The sequence below is a fragment of the Macaca nemestrina genome, chromosome 8 (assembly GCF_043159975.1).
Source record: "Macaca nemestrina isolate mMacNem1 chromosome 8, mMacNem.hap1, whole genome shotgun sequence".
Classification (NCBI taxonomy): Eukaryota; Metazoa; Chordata; class Mammalia; order Primates; family Cercopithecidae; genus Macaca; species Macaca nemestrina.
This window is the reverse complement of record NC_092132.1, coordinates 107,425,082-107,444,109: the sequence shown is the minus strand read 5'-3', so window position 1 is coordinate 107,444,109 and position 19,028 is coordinate 107,425,082.

Below are 19,028 nucleotides of genomic sequence, written 5' to 3'. Positions count from 1 at the left end.
ATGTGTGACTTCCACTCACAGAGTTACATCTGTATTTCGTGGATCTCTTTGCTAGCCTTATTTCTGTGGAATCTGAGAACAGATATTTCGGATCCCTTTGAAGACTATAGGGCCAAAGAAATATCCTGCGATAACAAAGAGAAGGAAGCTTTCTGAGAAACTTCTTTGTGTTCTGTGAAATCATCTCACAGAGTTACAGCTTTCCACTCAAGAAGCCTTTCGCTAAGACAGTTCTTGTGGAATTGGCAAAGTGATATTTGGAAGCCCATAGAGGGCTATGGTGAAAAAGGAAATATCCTCAGATGAAATCTGGAAAGAAGCTTTCTGAGAAACTGCTCTGTGATGTGTGACTTCCACTCACAGAGTTACATCTGTATTTCGGGGATCGCTTTGCTAGCCTTATTTCTGTGGAATCTGAGAACAGATATTTCGGATCCCTTTGAAGACTATAGGGCCAAAGGAAATATACTCTGATAACAAAGAGAAAGAAGCTTTCTGAGAAACTTCTTTGTGTTCTGTGAAATCATCTCACAGAGTTACAGCTTTCCCCTCAAGAAGCCTTTCGCTAAGACAGTTCTTGTGGAATTGGCAAAGTGATATTTGGAGGCCCTTAGAGGGCTATGGTGAAAAAGGAAATATTCTCAGATGAAATCTGGAAAGAAGCTTTCTGAGAAACTGCTTAGTGTTCTGTTCATTCATCTCACAGAGTTACATCTGTATTTCGTGGATCTCTTTGCTAGCCTTATTTCTGTGGAATGTGAGAACAGATATTTCGGATCCCTTTGAAGACTATAGGGCCAAAGGAAATATCCTCCGATAACAAAGAGAAGGAAGCTTTCTGAGAAACTTCTTTGTGTTCTGTGAAATCATCTCACAGAGTTACAGCTTTCCACTCAAGAAGCCTTTCGCTAAGACAGTTCTTGTGGAATTGGCAAAGTGATATTTGGAAGCCCATAGAGAGCTATGGCGAAAAAGGAAATATCCTCAGATAAAATCTGGAAAGAAGCTTTCTGAGAAACTGCTCTGTGATGTGTGACTTCCACTCACAGAGTTACATCTGTATTTCGTGGATCTCTTTGCTAGCCTTATTTCTGTGGAATCTGAGAACAGATATTTCGGATCCCTTTGAAGACTATAGGGCCAAAGGAAATATCCTCCCATAACAAAGAGAAGGAAGCTATCTGAGAAACTTCTTTGTGTTCTGTGAAATCATCTCACAGAGTTACAGCTTTCCCCTCAAGAAACCTTTCGCTAAGACAGTTCTTGTGGAATTGGCAAAGTGATATTTGGAAGCCCATAGAGGGCTATGGTGAAGAAGGAAATATCCTCAGATGAAATCTGGAAAGAAGCTTTCTGAGAAACTGCTTAGTGTTCTGTTCATTCATCTCACAGAGTTATATCTGTATTTCGTGGATCTCTTTGCTAGCCTTATTTCTGTGGAATCTGAGAACGGATATTTTGGATCCCTTTGAAGACTATAGGGCCAAAGGCAATATCCTGCGATAACAAAGAGAAAGAAGCTTTCTGAGAAACTTCTTTGTGTTCTGTGAAATCATCTCACAGAGTTACAGCTTTCCCCTCAAGAAGCCTTTCGATAAGACAGTTCTTGTGGAATTTGCAAAGTGATATTTGGAAGCCCATAGAGGGCTATGGTGAAAAAGGAAATATCCTCAGATGAAATCTAGAAAGAAGCTTCCTGAGAAACTGCTCTGTGATGTGTGACTTCCACTCACAGAGTTACATCTGTATTTCGTGGATCTCTTTGCTAGCCTTATTTCTGTGGAATCTGAGAACAGATATTTCGGATCCCTTTGAAGACTATAGGGCCAAAGGAAATATCCTCCGATAACAAAGAGAAGGAAGCTTTGTGAGAAACTTCTTTGTGTTCTGTGAAATCATCTCACAGAGTTACAGCTTTCCCCTCAAGAAGCCTTTCGCTAAGACAGTTCTTGTGGAATTGGCAAAGTGATATTTGGAAGCCCATAGAGAGCTATGGTGAAAAAGGAAATATCCTCAGATAAAATCTGGAAAGAAGCTTTCTGAGAAACTGCTCTGTGATGTGTGACTTCCACTCACAGAGTTACATCTGTATTTCGTGGATCTCTTTGCTAGCCTTATTTCTGTGGAATCTGAGAACAGATATTTCGGATCCCTTTGAAGACTATAGGGACAAAGGAAATATCCTCCCATAACAAAGAGAAGGAAGCTTTCTGAGAAACTTCTTTGTGTTCTGTGAAATCATCTCACAGAGTTAGAGCTTTCCCCTCAAGAAGCCTTTCGCTAAGACAGTTCTTGTGGAATTGGCAAAGTGATATTTGGAAGCCCATAGAGGGCTATGGTGAAAAAGGAAATATCCTCAGATGAAATCTGGAAAAAAGCTTTCTGAGAAACTGCTCTGTGATGTGTGACTTCCACTCACAGAGTTACATCTGTATTTCGTGGATCTCTTTGCTAGCCTTATTTCTGTGGAATCTGAGAACAGATATTTCGGATCCCTTTGAAGACTATAGGGCCAAAGGAAATATCCTCCCATAACAAAGAGAAGGAAGCTATCTGAGAAACTTCTTTGTGTTCTGTGAAATCATCTCACAGAGTTACAGCTTTCCCCTCAAGAAGCCTTTCGCTAAGACAGTTCTTGTGGAATTGGCAAAGTGATATTTGGAAGCCCATAGAGGGCTATGGTGAAAAAGGAAAAATCCTCAGATGAAATCTGGAAAGAAGCTTTCTGAGAAACTCCTTAGTGTTCTGTTCATTCATCTCACAGAGTTACATCTGTATTTCGTGGATCTCTTTGCTAGCCTTATTTCTGTGGAATCTGAGAACAAATATTTCGCCTCCCTTTGAAGACTATAGGGCCAAAGGAAATATCCTCTGATAACAAAGAGAAGGAAGCTTTCTGAGAAACTTCTTTGTGTTCTGTGAAATCATCTCACAGAGTTACCGCTTTCCACTCAAGAAGACTTTCGCTAAGACAGTTCTTGTGGAATTGGCAAAGTGATATTTGAAAGCCCATAGAGGGCTATGGTGAAAGAGGAAATATCCTCAGATGAAATCTGGAAAGAAGCTTTCTGAGAAACTGCTCTGTGATGTGTGACTTCCACTCACAGAGTTACATCTGTATTTCGTGGATCTCTTTGCTAGCCTTATTTCTGTGCAATCTGAGAACAGGTATTTCGGATCCCTTTGAAGACTATAGGGACAAAGCAAATATCCTCCGATAACAAAGAGAAGGAAGCTTTCTGAGAAACTTCTTTGTGTTCTGTGAAATCATCTCACAGAGTTACAGCTTTCCCTTCAAGAAGTCTTTCGCTAAGACAGTTCTTGTGGAATTGGCAAAGTGATATTTGGAAGCCCATAGAGGGCTATGGTGAAAAAGGAAATATCCTCAGATGAAATCTGGAAAGAAGCTTTCTGAGAAACTGCTCTGTGATGTGTGACTTCCACTCACAGAGTTACATCTGTATTTCGTGGATCTCTTTTCTAGCCTTATTTCTGTGTAATGTGAGAACAGGTATTTCGGATCCCTTTGAAGACTATAGGGCCAAAGGCAATATCCTCCGATAACAAAGAGAAGGAAGCTTTCTGAGAAACTTCTTTGTGTTCTGTGAAATCATCTCACAGAGTTACAGCTTTCCCCTCAAGAAGCCTTTCGCTAAGACAGTTCTTGTGGAATTGGCAAAGTGATATTTGGAAGCCCATAGAGGGCTATGGTGAAAAAGGAAATATCCTCAGATAAAATCTGGAAAGAAGCTTTCTGAGAAACTGCTCTGTGATGTGTGACTTCCACTCACAGAGTTACATCTGTATTTCGTGGATCTCTTTGCTAGCCTTATTTCTGTGGAATCTGAGAACAGATATATCGGATCCCTTTGAAGACTATAGGGCCAAAGGAAATATCCTCCGATAACAAAGAGAAAGAAGCTTTCTGAGAAACTTCTTTGTGTTCTGTGAAATCATCTCACAGAGTTACAGCTTTCCCCTCAAGAAGACTTTCGCTAAGACAGTTCTTGTGGAATTGGAAAAGTGATATTTGGAAGCCCATAGAGGGCTATGGTGAAGAAGGAAATATCCTCAGATGAAATCTGGAAAGAAGATTTCTGAGAAACTGCTTAGTGTTGTGTCCATTCATCTCACAGAGTTATATCTGTATTTCGTGGATCTCTTTGCTAGCCTTATTTCTGTGGAATCTGAGAACAGATATTTCGGATCCCTTTGAAGACTATTGGGCCAAAGGAAATATCCTGCGATAACAAAGAGAAAGAAGCTTTCTGAGAAACTTCTTTGTGTTCTGTGAAATCATCTCACAGAGTTACAGCTTTCCCCTCAAGAAGCCTTTCGATAAGACAGTTCTTGTGGAATTGGCAAAGTGATATTTGGAAGCCCATAGAGGGCTATGGTGAAAAAGGAAATATCCTCAGATGAAATCTAGAAAGAAGCTTCCTGAGAAACTGCTCTGTGATGTGTGACTTCCACTCACAGAGTTACATCTGTATTTCGTGGATCTCTTTGCTAGCCTTATTTCTGTGGAATCTGAGAACAGATATTTCGGATCCCTTTGAAGACTATAGGGCCAAAGGAAATATCCTCCGATAACAAAGAGAAGGAAGCTTTCTGAGAAACTTCTTTGTGTTCTGTGAAATCATCTCACAGAGTTACAGCTTTCCTCTCAAGAAGCCTTTCGCTAAGACAGTTCTTGTGGAATTGGCAAAGTGATATTTGGAAGCCCATAGAGGGCTATGGTGAAAAAGGAAATATCCTCAGATGAAATCTAGAAAGAAGCTTCCTGAGAAACTGCTCTGTGATGTGTGACTTCCACTCACAGAGTTACATCTGTATTTCGTGGATCTCTTTGCTAGCCTTATTTCTGTGGAATCTGAGAACAGATATTTCGGATCCCTTTGAAGACTATAGGGCCAAAGGAAATATCCTCCGATAACAAAGAGAAGGAAGCTTTCTGAGAAACTTCTTTGTGTTCTGTGAAATCATCTCACAGAGTTACAGCTTTCCACTCAAGAAGCCTTTCGCTAAGACAGTTCTTGTGGAATTGGCAAAGTGATATTTGGAAGCCCATAGAGAGCTATGGTGAAAAAGGAAATATCCTCAGATAAAATCTGGAAAGAAGCTTTCTGAGAAACTGCTCTGTGATGTGTGACTTCCACTCACAGAGTTACATCTGTATTTCGTGGATCTCTTTGCTAGCCTTATTTCTGTGGAATCTGAGAACAGGTATTTCGGATCCCTTTGAAGACTATAGGGACAAAGGAAATAGCCTCCCATAACAAAGAGAAGGAAGCTATCTGAGAAACTTCTTTGTGTTCTGTGAAATCATCTCACAGAGTGACAGCTTTCCTCTCAAGAAGCCTTTCGCTAAGACAGTTCTTGTGGAATTGGCAAAGTGATATTTGGAAGCCCATAGAGAGCTATGGTGAAAAAGGAAATATCCTCAGATAAAATCTGGAAAGAAGCTTTCTGAGAAACTGCTCTGTGATGTGTGACTTCCACTCACAGAGTTACATCTGTATTTCGTGGATCTCTTTGCTAGCCTTATTTCTGTGGAATCTGAGAACAGATATTTCAGATCCCTTTGAAGACTATAGGGCCAAAGGAAATATCCTCCGATAACAAAGAGAAGGAAGCTTTCTGAGAAACTTCTTTGTGTTCTGTGAAATCATCTCACAGAGTTACAGCTTTCCGCTCAAGAAGCCTTTCGCTAAGACAGTTCTTGTGGAATTGGCAAAGTGATATTTGGAAGCCCATAGAGGGCTATGGTGAAAAAGGAAAAATCCTCAGATGAAATCTGGAAAGAAGCTTTCTGAGAAACTCCTTAGTGTTCTGTTCATTCATCTCACAGAGTTACATCTGTATTTCGTGGATCTCTTTGCTAGCCTTATTTCTGTGGAATCTGAGAACAAATATTTCGCCTCCCTTTGAAGACTATAGGGCCAAAGGAAATATCCTCCGATAACAAAGAGAAGGAAGCTTTCTGAGAAACTTCTTTGTGTTCTGTGAAATAATCTCACAGAGTTACCGCTTTCCACTCAAGAAGACTTTCGCTAAGACAGTTCTTGTGGAATTGGCAAAGTGATATTTGAAAGCCCATAGAGGGCTATGGTGAAAGAGGAAATATCCTCAGATGAAATCTGGAAAGAAGCTTTCTGAGAAACTGCTCTGTGATGTGTGACTTCCACTCACAGAGTTACATCTGTATTTCGTGGATCTCTTTGCTAGCCTTATTTCTGTGGAATCTGAGAACAGGTATTTCGGATCCCTTTGAAGACTATAGGGCCAAAGCAAATATCCTCCGATAACAAAGAGAAGGAAGCTTTCTGAGAAACTTCTTTGTGTTCTGTGAAATCATCTCACAGAGTTACAGCTTTCCCCTCAAGAAGCCTTTCGCTAAGACAGTTCTTGTGGAATTGGCAAAGTGATATTTGGAAGCCCATAGAGGGCTATGGTTAAAAAGGAAATATCCTCAGATGAAATCTGGAAAGAAGCTTTCTGAGAAACTGCTCTGTGATGTGTGACTTCCACTCACAGAGTTACATCTGTATTTCGTGGATCTCTTTGCTAGCCTTATTTCTGTGTAATGTGAGAACAGGTATTTCGGATCCCTTTGAAGACTATAGGGCCAAAGGCAATATCCTCCGATAACAAAGAGAAGGAAGCTTTCTGAGAAACTTCTTTGTGTTCTGTGAAATCATCTCACAGAGTTACAGCTTTCCCCTCAAGAAGCCTTTCGCTAAGACAGTTCTTGTGGAATCGGCAAAGTGATATTTGGAAGCCCATAGAGGGCTATGGTGAAAAAGGAAATATCCTCAGATGAAATCTAGAAAGAAGCTTCCTGAGAAACTGCTCTGTGACGTGTGACTTCCACTCACAGAGTTACATCTGTATTTCGTGGATCTCTTTGCTAGCCTTATTTCTGTGGAATCTGAGAACAGATATTTCGGATCCCTTTGAAGACTATAGGGCCAAAGGAAATATCCTCCGATAACAAAGAGAAGGAAGCTTTCTGAGAAACTTCTTTGTGTTCTGTGAAATCATCTCACAGAGTGACAGCTTTCCTCTCAAGAAGCCTTTCGCTAAGACAGTTCTTGTGGAATTGGCAAAGTGATATTTGGAAGCCCATAGAGAGCTATGGTGAAAAAGGAAATATCCTCAGATAAAATCTGGAAAGAAGCTTTCTGAGAAACTGCTCTGTGATGTGTGACTTCCACTCACAGAGTTACATCTGTATTTCGTGGATCTCTTTGCTAGCCTTATTTCTGTGGAATCTGAGAACAGATATTTCAGATCCCTTTGAAGACTATAGGGCCAAAGGAAATATCCTCCGATAACAAAGAGAAGGAAGCTTTCTGAGAAACTTCTTTGTGTTCTGTGAAATCATCTCACAGAGTTAGAGCTTTCCCCTCAAGAAGCCTTTCGCTAAGACAGTTCTTGTGGAATTGGCAAAGTGATATTTGGAAGCCCATAGAGGGCTATGGTGAAAAAGGAAATATCCTCAGATGAAATCTGGAAAAAAGCTTTCTGAGAAACTGCTCTGTGATGTGTGACTTCCACTCACAGAGTTACATCTGTATTTCGTGGATCTCTTTGCTAGCCTTATTTCTGTGGAATCTGAGAACAGATATTTCGGATCCCTTTGAAGACTATAGGGCCAAAGGAAATATCCTCCCATAACAAAGAGAAGGAAGCTATCTGAGAAACTTCTTTGTGTTCTGTGAAATCATCTCACAGAGTTACAGCTTTCCCCTCAAGAAACCTTTCGCTAAGACAGTTCTTGTGGAATTGGCAAAGTGATATTTGGAAGCCCATAGAGGGCTATGGTGAAGAAGGAAATATCCTCAGATGAAATCTGGAAAGAAGCTTTCTGAGAAACTGCTTAGTGTTCTGTTCATTCATCTCACAGAGTTATATCTGTATTTCGTGGATCTCTTTGCTAGCCTTATTTCTGTGGAATCTGAGAACGGATATTTTGGATCCCTTTGAAGACTATAGGGCCAAAGGCAATATCCTGCGATAACAAAGAGAAAGAAGCTTTCTGAGAAACTTCTTTGTGTTCTGTGAAATCATCTCACAGAGTTACAGCTTTCCCCTCAAGAAGCCTTTCGATAAGACAGTTCTTGTGGAATTTGCAAAGTGATATTTGGAAGCCCATAGAGGGCTATGGTGAAAAAGGAAATATCCTCAGATGAAATCTAGAAAGAAGCTTCCTGAGAAACTGCTCTGTGATGTGTGACTTCCACTCACAGAGTTACATCTGTATTTCGTGGATCTCTTTGCTAGCCTTATTTCTGTGGAATCTGAGAACAGATATTTCGGATCCCTTTGAAGACTATAGGGCCAAAGGAAATATCCTCCGATAACAAAGAGAAGGAAGCTTTCTGAGAAACTTCTTTGTGTTCTGTGAAATCATCTCACAGAGTTACAGCTTTCCCCTCAAGAAGCCTTTCGCTAAGACAGTTCTTGTGGAATTGGCAAAGTGATATTTGGAAGCCCATAGAGAGCTATGGTGAAAAAGGAAATATCCTCAGATAAAATCTGGAAAGAAGCTTTCTGAGAAACTGCTCTGTGATGTGTGACTTCCACTCACAGAGTTACATCTGTATTTCGTGGATCTCTTTGCTAGCCTTATTTCTGTGGAATCTGAGAACAGATATTTCGGATCCCTTTGAAGACTATAGGGACAAAGGAAATATCCTCCCATAACAAAGAGAAGGAAGCTTTCTGAGAAACTTCTTTGTGTTCTGTGAAATCATCTCACAGAGTTAGAGCTTTCCCCTCAAGAAGCCTTTCGCTAAGACAGTTCTTGTGGAATTGGCAAAGTGATATTTGGAAGCCCATAGAGGGCTATGGTGAAAAAGGAAATATCCTCAGATGAAATCTGGAAAAAAGCTTTCTGAGAAACTGCTCTGTGATGTGTGACTTCCACTCACAGAGTTACATCTGTATTTCGTGGATCTCTTTGCTAGCCTTATTTCTGTGGAATCTGAGAACAGATATTTCGGATCCCTTTGAAGACTATAGGGCCAAAGGAAATATCCTCCCATAACAAAGAGAAGGAAGCTATCTGAGAAACTTCTTTGTGTTCTGTGAAATCATCTCACAGAGTTACAGCTTTCCCCTCAAGAAGCCTTTCGCTAAGACAGTTCTTGTGGAATTGGCAAAGTGATATTTGGAAGCCCATAGAGGGCTATGGTGAAAAAGGAAAAATCCTCAGATGAAATCTGGAAAGAAGCTTTCTGAGAAACTCCTTAGTGTTCTGTTCATTCATCTCACAGAGTTACATCTGTATTTCGTGGATCTCTTTGCTAGCCTTATTTCTGTGGAATCTGAGAACAAATATTTCGCCTCCCTTTGAAGACTATAGGGCCAAAGGAAATATCCTCTGATAACAAAGAGAAGGAAGCTTTCTGAGAAACTTCTTTGTGTTCTGTGAAATCATCTCACAGAGTTACCGCTTTCCACTCAAGAAGACTTTCGCTAAGACAGTTCTTGTGGAATTGGCAAAGTGATATTTGAAAGCCCATAGAGGGCTATGGTGAAAGAGGAAATATCCTCAGATGAAATCTGGAAAGAAGCTTTCTGAGAAACTGCTCTGTGATGTGTGACTTCCACTCACAGAGTTACATCTGTATTTCGTGGATCTCTTTGCTAGCCTTATTTCTGTGCAATCTGAGAACAGGTATTTCGGATCCCTTTGAAGACTATAGGGACAAAGCAAATATCCTCCGATAACAAAGAGAAGGAAGCTTTCTGAGAAACTTCTTTGTGTTCTGTGAAATCATCTCACAGAGTTACAGCTTTCCCTTCAAGAAGTCTTTCGCTAAGACAGTTCTTGTGGAATTGGCAAAGTGATATTTGGAAGCCCATAGAGGGCTATGGTGAAAAAGGAAATATCCTCAGATGAAATCTGGAAAGAAGCTTTCTGAGAAACTGCTCTGTGATGTGTGACTTCCACTCACAGAGTTACATCTGTATTTCGTGGATCTCTTTTCTAGCCTTATTTCTGTGTAATGTGAGAACAGGTATTTCGGATCCCTTTGAAGACTATAGGGCCAAAGGCAATATCCTCCGATAACAAAGAGAAGGAAGCTTTCTGAGAAACTTCTTTGTGTTCTGTGAAATCATCTCACAGAGTTACAGCTTTCCCCTCAAGAAGCCTTTCGCTAAGACAGTTCTTGTGGAATTGGCAAAGTGATATTTGGAAGCCCATAGAGGGCTATGGTGAAAAAGGAAATATCCTCAGATAAAATCTGGAAAGAAGCTTTCTGAGAAACTGCTCTGTGATGTGTGACTTCCACTCACAGAGTTACATCTGTATTTCGTGGATCTCTTTGCTAGCCTTATTTCTGTGGAATCTGAGAACAGATATATCGGATCCCTTTGAAGACTATAGGGCCAAAGGAAATATCCTCCGATAACAAAGAGAAAGAAGCTTTCTGAGAAACTTCTTTGTGTTCTGTGAAATCATCTCACAGAGTTACAGCTTTCCCCTCAAGAAGACTTTCGCTAAGACAGTTCTTGTGGAATTGGAAAAGTGATATTTGGAAGCCCATAGAGGGCTATGGTGAAGAAGGAAATATCCTCAGATGAAATCTGGAAAGAAGATTTCTGAGAAACTGCTTAGTGTTGTGTCCATTCATCTCACAGAGTTATATCTGTATTTCGTGGATCTCTTTGCTAGCCTTATTTCTGTGGAATCTGAGAACAGATATTTCGGATCCCTTTGAAGACTATTGGGCCAAAGGAAATATCCTGCGATAACAAAGAGAAAGAAGCTTTCTGAGAAACTTCTTTGTGTTCTGTGAAATCATCTCACAGAGTTACAGCTTTCCCCTCAAGAAGCCTTTCGATAAGACAGTTCTTGTGGAATTGGCAAAGTGATATTTGGAAGCCCATAGAGGGCTATGGTGAAAAAGGAAATATCCTCAGATGAAATCTAGAAAGAAGCTTCCTGAGAAACTGCTCTGTGATGTGTGACTTCCACTCACAGAGTTACATCTGTATTTCGTGGATCTCTTTGCTAGCCTTATTTCTGTGGAATCTGAGAACAGATATTTCGGATCCCTTTGAAGACTATGGGGCCAAAGGAATTATCCTCTGATAACAAAGAGAAGGAAGCTTTCTGAGAAACTTCTTTGTGTTCTGTGAAATCATCTCACAGAGTTAGAGCTTTCCCCTCAAGAAGCCTTTCGCTAAGACAGTTCTTGTGGAATTGGCAAAGTGATATTTGGAAGCCCATAGAGGGCTATGGTGAAAAAGGAAATATCCTCAGATGAAATCTGGAAAGAAGCTTTCTGAGAAACTCTTAGTGTTCTGTTCATTCATCTCACAGAGTTACATCTGTATTTCGTGGATCTCTTTGCTAGCCTTATTTCTGTGGAATCTGAGAACAGATATTTCGGATCCCTTTGAAGACTATAGGGCCAAAGGAAATATCCTGCGATAACAAAGAGAAAGAAGCTTTCTGAGAAACTTCTTTGTGTTCTGTAAAATCATCTCACAGAGTTACAGCTTTCCCCTCAAGAAGCCTTTCGCTAAGACAGTTCTTGTGGAATTGGCAAAGTGATATTTGGAAGCCCATAGAGATCTGTGGTGAAAAAGGGAATATCCTCAGATAAAATCTGGAAAGAAGCTTTCTGAGAAACTGCTCTGTGATGTGTGACTTCCACTCACAGAGATACATCTGTATTTCGTGGATCTCTTTGCTAGCCTTATTTCTGTGGAATCTGAGAACAGATATTTCGGATCCATTTGAACACTATAGGGCCAAAGGAAATATCCTGCGATAACAAAGAGAAAGAAGCTTTATGAGAAACTTCTTTGTGTTCTGTGAAATCATCTCACAGAGTTACAGCTTTCCCCTCAGGAAGCCTTTCACTAAGACAGTTCTTGTGGAATTGGCAAAGTGATATTTGGAAGCCCATAGAGGGCTATGGTGAAAAAGGAAATATCCTCAGATGAAATCTGGAAAGAAGCTTTCTGAGAAACTGCTCTGTGATGTGTGCCTTCCATTCACAGAGTTACATCTGTATTTCGTGGATCTCTTTGCTAGCCTTATTTCTGTGGAATCTGAGACCAAATATTTCACATCCCTTTGAAGACTATAGGGCCAAAGGAAATATCCTCCGATAAAAAAGAGAAAGAAGCTTTCTCAGAAACTTCTTTGTGTTCTGTGAAATCAATTCACAGAGTTACAGCTTTCCCCTCAAGAAGCCTTTCGATAAGACAGTTCTTGTGGAATTGGCAAAGTGATATTTGGAAGCCCATAGAGGGCTATGGTGAAAAAGGAAATATCCTCAGATGAAATCTAGAAAGAAGCTTTCTGAGAAACTGCTCTGTGATGTGTGACTTCCACTCACAGAGTTACATCTGTATTTCGTGGATCTCTTTGCTAGCCTTATTTCTGTGGAATCTGAGAACAGATATTTCGGATCCCTTTGAAGACTATGGGGCCAAAGGAATTATCCTCTGATAACAAAGAGGAGGAAGCTTTCTGAGAAACTTCTTTGTGTTCTGTGAAATCATCTCACAGAGTTAGAGCTTTCCCCTCAAGAAGCCTTTCGCTAAGATAGTTCTTGTGGAATTGGCAATGTGATATTTGGAAGCCCATAGAGGGCTATGGTGAAAAAGGAAATATCCTCAGATGAAATCTGGAAAGAAGCTTTCTGAGAAACTGCTTAGTGTTCTATTCATTCATCTCACAGAGTTACATCTGTATTTCGTGGATCTCTTTGCTAGCCTTATTTCTGTGGAATCTGAGAACAGATATTTCGGATCCCTTTGAAGACTATAGGGCCAAAGGAAATATCCTCCGATAACAAAGAGAAAGAAGCTGTCTGAGAAACTTCTTTGTGTTCTGTGAAATCATCTCACAGAGTTACAGCTTTCCCCTCAAGAAGCCTTTCGCTAAGACAGTTCTTGTGGAATTGGCAAAGTGATATTTGGAAGCCCATAGAGAGCTATGGTGAAAAAGGGAAAATCCTCAGATAAAATCTGGAAAGAAGTTTTCTGAGAAAGTACTCTGTGATGTGTGACTTCCACTCACAGAGTTACATCTGTATTTCGTGGATCTCTTTGCAAGCCTTATTTCTGTGGAATCTGAGAACAGATATTTCGGATACCTTTGAAGAGTATAGGGCCAAAGGAAATATACGCCGATAACAAAGAGAAAGAAGCTTTCTGAGAAACTTCTTTGTGTTCTGTGAAATCATCTCACAGAGTTACAGCTTTCCCCTCAAGAAGCCTTTCGCTAAGACAGTTCTTGCGGAATTGGCAAAGTGATATTTGGAAGCCCATAGAGGGCTATGTTGAAAAAGGAAATATCCTCAGATGAAATCTGGAAAGAAGCTTTCTGAGACAGTGCTTAGTGTTCTGTTCATTCATCTCACAGAGTTACATCTGTATTTCGTGGATCTCTTTGCTAGCCTTATTTCTGTGGAATCTGAGAACAGATATTTCGGATCCCTTTGAAGACTATAGGGCCAAAGGAAATATCCTCCGATAACAAACAGAAAGAAGCTTTCTGAGAAACTTCTTTGTGTTCTGTGAAATCATCTCACAGAGTTACAGCTTTCCCCTCAAGAAGCCTTTCTGTAAGCCAGTTCTTGTGGAATTGGCAAAGTGATATTTGGAAGCCCATAGAGAGCTATGGTGAAAACGGAAATATCCTCTGATGAAATCTGGAAAGAAGCTTTCTGAGAAACTGCTCTGTGATGTGTGACTTCCACTCACAGAGTTACACCTGTATTTCGTGGATCTCTTTGCTAGCCTTATTTCTGTGGAATCTGAGAACAGATTTTTCGGATCCCTTTGAAGACTATAGGGCCAAAGGAAATATCCTCCGATAACAAAGAGAAAGAAGCTTTCTGAGAAACTTCTTTGTGTTCTGTGAAATCATCTCACAGAGTTACAGCTTTCCCCTCAAGAAGCCTTTCGCTAAGACAGTTCTTGTGGAATTGGCAAAGTGATATTTGGAAGCCCATAGAGGGCTATGGTGAAAAAGGAAATATCCTCAGATGTAATCTGGAAAGAAGCTTTCTGAGAAACTGCTTAGTGTTCTGTTCATTCATCTCACAGAGTTACATCTGTATTTCGTGGATCTCTTTGCTAGCCTTATTTCTGTGGAATCTGAGAACAGATATTTCGGATCCCTTTGAAGACTATAGGGCCAAAGGAAATATCCTCCGATAACAAAGAGAAAGAAGCTTTCTGAGAAACTTCTTTGTGTTCTGTGAAATCATCTCACAGAGTTACAGCTTTCCCCTCAAGAAGCCTTTCGGTAAGCCAGTTCTTGTGTAATTGGAAAAGTGATATTTGGAAGCCCATAGAGGGCTATGGTGAAAAAGGAAATATCCTCAGATGAAATCTGGAAAGGAGCTTTCTGAGAAACTGCTTAGTGTTCTGTTCATTCATTTCACAGAGTTACATCTGTATTTCGTGGATATCTTTGCTAGCCTTATTTCTGTGGAATCTGAGAACAGATATTTCGGATCCCTTTGAAGACTATAGGGCCAAAGGAAATATCCTCCGATAACAAAGAGAAAGAAGCTTTCTGAGAAACTTCTTTGTGTTCTGTGAAATCATCTCACAGAGTTACAGCTTTCCCCTCAAGAAGCCTTTCGCTAAGACAGTTCTTCTGGAATTGGCAAAGTGATATTTGGAAGCCCATAGAGAGCTATGGTGAAAAAGGAAATATCCTCAGATAAAATCTGGAAAGAAGCTTTCTGAGAAAGTGCTCTGTGATGTGTGACTTCCACTCACAGAGTTACATCTGTATTTCGTGGATCTCTTTGCTAGCCTTATTTCTGTGGAATCTGAGAACAGATATTTCGGATCCCTTTGAAGACTATAGGGCCAAAGGAAATATCCTCCCATAACAAAGAGAAGGAATCTTTCTGAGAAACTTCTTTGTGTTCTGTGAAATCATCTCACAGAGTTACAGCTTTCCCCCCAAGAAGCCTTTCGCTAAGACAGTTCTTGTGGAATTGGCAAAGTGATATTTGGAAGCCCATAGAGGGCTATGGTGAAAAAGGAAATATCCTCAGATGAAATCTGGAAAGAAGCTTTCTAAGAAACTCCTTAGTGTTCTGTTCATTCATCTCACAGAGTTACATCTGTATTTCGTGGATCTCTTTGCTAGCCTTATTTCTGTGGAATCTGAGAACAGATATTTCGGATCCCTTTGAAGACTATAGGGCCAAAGGAAACATCCTCCGATAACAAAGAGAAAGAACCTTTCTGAGAAACTTCTTTGTGTTCTGTGAAATCATCTCACAGAGTTACAGCTTTCCCCTCAAGAAGTCTTTCGGTAAGCCAGTTCTTGTGTAATTGGAAAAGTGATATTTGTAAGCCCATAGAGGGCTATGGTGAAAAAGGAAATATCCTCAGATGAAATCTGGAAAGAAGCTTTCTGAGAAACTGCTCTGTGATGTGTGATTCCACTCACAGAGTTACATCTGTATTTCGTGGATCTCTTTGCTAGCCTTATTTCTGTGGAATCTGAGAACAGGTATTTCGGATCCCTTTGAAGACTATAGGGCCAAAGGAAATATCCTGCGATAACAAAGAGAAAGAAGCTTTCTGAGAAACTTCTTTGTGTTCTGTGAAATCATCTCACAGAGTTACAGCTTTCCCCTCAAGAAGCCTTTCGCTAAGACAGTTCTTGTGGAATTGGCAAAGTGATATTTGGAAGCCCTTAGAGGGCTATGGTGAAAAAGGAAATATCCTCAGATGAAATCTGGAAAGAAGCTTTCGGAGAAACTGCTCTGTGATGTGTGCCTTCCACTCACAGAGTTACATCTGTATTTCGTGGATCTCTTTGCTAGCCTTATTTCTGTGGAATCTGAGACAAAATATTTCACATCCCTTTGAAGACTATAGGGCCAAAGTAAATATCCTCCGATAACAAAGAGAAAGAAGCTTTCTGAGAAACTTCTTTGTGTTCTGTGAAATCATCTCACAGAGTTACAGCTTTCCCCTCAAGAAGCCTTTCGATAAGACAGATCTTGTGGAATTGGCAAAGTGATATTTGGAAGCCCATAGAGGGCTATGGTGAAAAAGGAAATATCCTCAGATGAAATCTGGAAAGAAGCTTTCTGAGAAACTGCTCTGTGATGTGTGACTTCCACTCACAGAGTTACATCTGTATTTCGTGGAACTCTTTGCTAGCCTTATTTCTGTGGAATCTGAGAACAGATATTTCGGATCTCTTTGAAGACTATGGGGCCAAAGGAATTCTCCTCTGATAACAAAGAGAAGGAAGCTTTCTGAGAAACTTCTTTGTGTTCTGTGAAATCATCTCACAGAGATACAGCTTTCCCCTCAAGAAGCCTTTCGCTAAGACAGTTCTTGTGGAATTGGCAAAGTGATATTTGGAAGCCCATAGAGGGCTATGGTGAAAAAGGAAATATCCTCAGATGAAATCTGGAAAGAAGCTTTCTGAGAAACTGCTTAGTGTTCTGTTCATTCATCTCACAGAGTTACATCTGTATTTCGTGGATCTCTTTGCTAGCCTTATTTCTGTGGAATCTGAGAACAGATATTTCGGATCCCTTTGAAGACTATAGGGCCAAAGGAAATATCCTCCGATAACAAAGAGAAAGAAGCTTTCTGAGAAACTTCTTTGTGTTCCGTGAAATCATCTCACAGAGTTACAGCTTTCCCCTCAAGAAGCCTTTCGGTAAGACAGTTCTTGTGGAATTGGCAAAGTGATATTTGGAAGCCCATAGAGATCTGTGGTGAAAAAGGGAATATCCTCAGATAAAATCTGGAAAGAAGCTTTCTGAGAAACTGCTCTGTGATGTGTGACTTCCACTCACAGAGATACATCTGTATTTCGTGGATCTCTTTGCTAGCCTTATTTCTGTGGAATCTGAGAACAGATATTTCGGATCCATTTGAAGACTATAGGGCCAAAGGAAATATCCTGCGATAACAAAGAGAAAGAAGCTTTGTGAGAAACTTCTTTGTGTTCTGTGAAATCATCTCACAGAGTTACAGCTTTCCCCTCAAGAAGCCTTTCACTAAGACAGTTCTTGTGGAATTGGCAAAGTGATATTTGGAAGCCCATAGAGGGCTATGGTGAAAAAGGAAATATCCTCAGATGAAATCTGGAAAGAAGCTTTCTGAGAAACTGCTCTGTGATGTGTGACTTCCACTCACAGAGTTACATCTGTATTTCGTGGATCTCTTTGCTAGCCTTATTTCTGTGGAATCTGAGAACAGATATTTCGGATCCCTTTGAAGACTATGGGGCCAAAGGAATTATCCTCTGATAACAAAGAGAAGGAAGCTTTCTGAGAAACTTCTTTGTGTTCTGTGAAATCATCTCACAGAGTTACAGCTTTCCCCTCAAGAAGCCTTTCGCTAAGACAGTTCTTGTGGAATTGGCCAAGTGATATTTGGAAGCCCATAGAGGGCTTTAGTGAAAAAGGAAATATCCTCAGATGAAATCTGGAAAGAAGCTTTCTGAGAAACTGCTTAGTGTTCTGTTCATTCATCTCACAGAGTTACATCTGTATTTCGTGGATCTCTTTGCTAGCCTTATTTCTGTGGAATCTGAGAACAGATATTTCGGATCCCTTTGAAGACTATAGGGCCAAAGGAAATATCCTGCGATAACAAAGAGAAAGAAGCTTTCTGAGAAACTTCTTTGTGTTCTGTGAAATCATCTCACAGAGTTACAGCTTTCCCCTCAAGAAGCCTTTCGCTAAGACAGTTCTTGTGGAATTGGCAAAGTGATATTTGGAAGCCCATAGAGATCTGTTTTGAAAAAGGGAATATCCTCAGATAAAATCTGGAAAGAAGCTTTCTGAGAAACTGCTCTGTGATGTGTGACTTCCACTCACAGAGATACATCTGTATTTCGTGGATCTCTTTGCTAGCCTTATTTCTGTGGAATCTGAGAACAGATATTTCGGATCCATTTGAAGACTATAGGGCCAAAGGAAATATCCTGCGATAACAAAGAGAAAGAAGCTTTCTGAGAAACTTCTTTGTGTTCTGTGAAATCATCTCACAGAGTTACAGCTTTCCCCTCAAGAAGCCTTTCACTAAGACAGTTCTTGTGGAATTGGCAAAGTGATATTTGGAAGCCCATAGAGGTCTATGGTGAAAAAGGAAATATCCTCAGATGAAATCTGGAAAGAAGCTTTCTGAGAAACTGCTCTGTGATGTGTGCCTTCCACTCACAGAGTTACATCTGTATTTCGTGGATCTGTTTGCTAGCCTTATTTCTGTGGAATCTGAGACGAAATATTTCACATCCCTTTGAAGACTATAGGGCCAAAGTCAATATCCTCCGATAACAAAGAGAAAGAAGCTTTCTGAGAAACTTCTTTGTGTTCTGTGAAATCATCTCACAGAGTTACAGCTTTCCCCTCAAGAAGCCTTTCGCTAAGACAGTTCTTGTGGAATTGGCAAAGTGATATTTGGAAGCCCATAGAGGGCTATGTTGAAAAAGGAAATATCCTCAGATGAAATCTGGAAAGAAGCTTCCTGAGACACTGCTTAGTGTTCTGTTCATTCATCTCACAGAGTTACATCTGTATTTCGTGGATCTCTTTGCTAGCCTTATTTCTGTGGAATCTGAGAACAGATATTTCGGATCCCTTTGAAGACTATAGGGCCAAAGGAAATATCCTCCGATAACAAACAGAAAGAAGCTTTCTGAGAAACTTCTTTGTGTTCTGTGAAATTATCTCACAGAGTTACAGCTTTCCCCTCAAGAAGCCTTTCGCTAAGACAGTTCTTGTGGAATTGGCAAAGTGATATTTGGAAGCCCATAGAGGGCTATGGTGAAAAAGGAAATATCCTCAGATGAAATCTGGAAAGAAGCTTTCTGAGAAACTGCTCTGTGATGTGTGACTTCCACTCACAGAGTTACATCTGTATTTCGTGGATCTCTTTGCTAGCCTTATTTCTGTGGAATCTGAGAACAGATATTTCGGATCCCTTTGAAGACTATGGGGCCAAAAGAATTATCCTCTGATAACAAAGAGAAGGAAGCTTTCTGAGAAACTTCT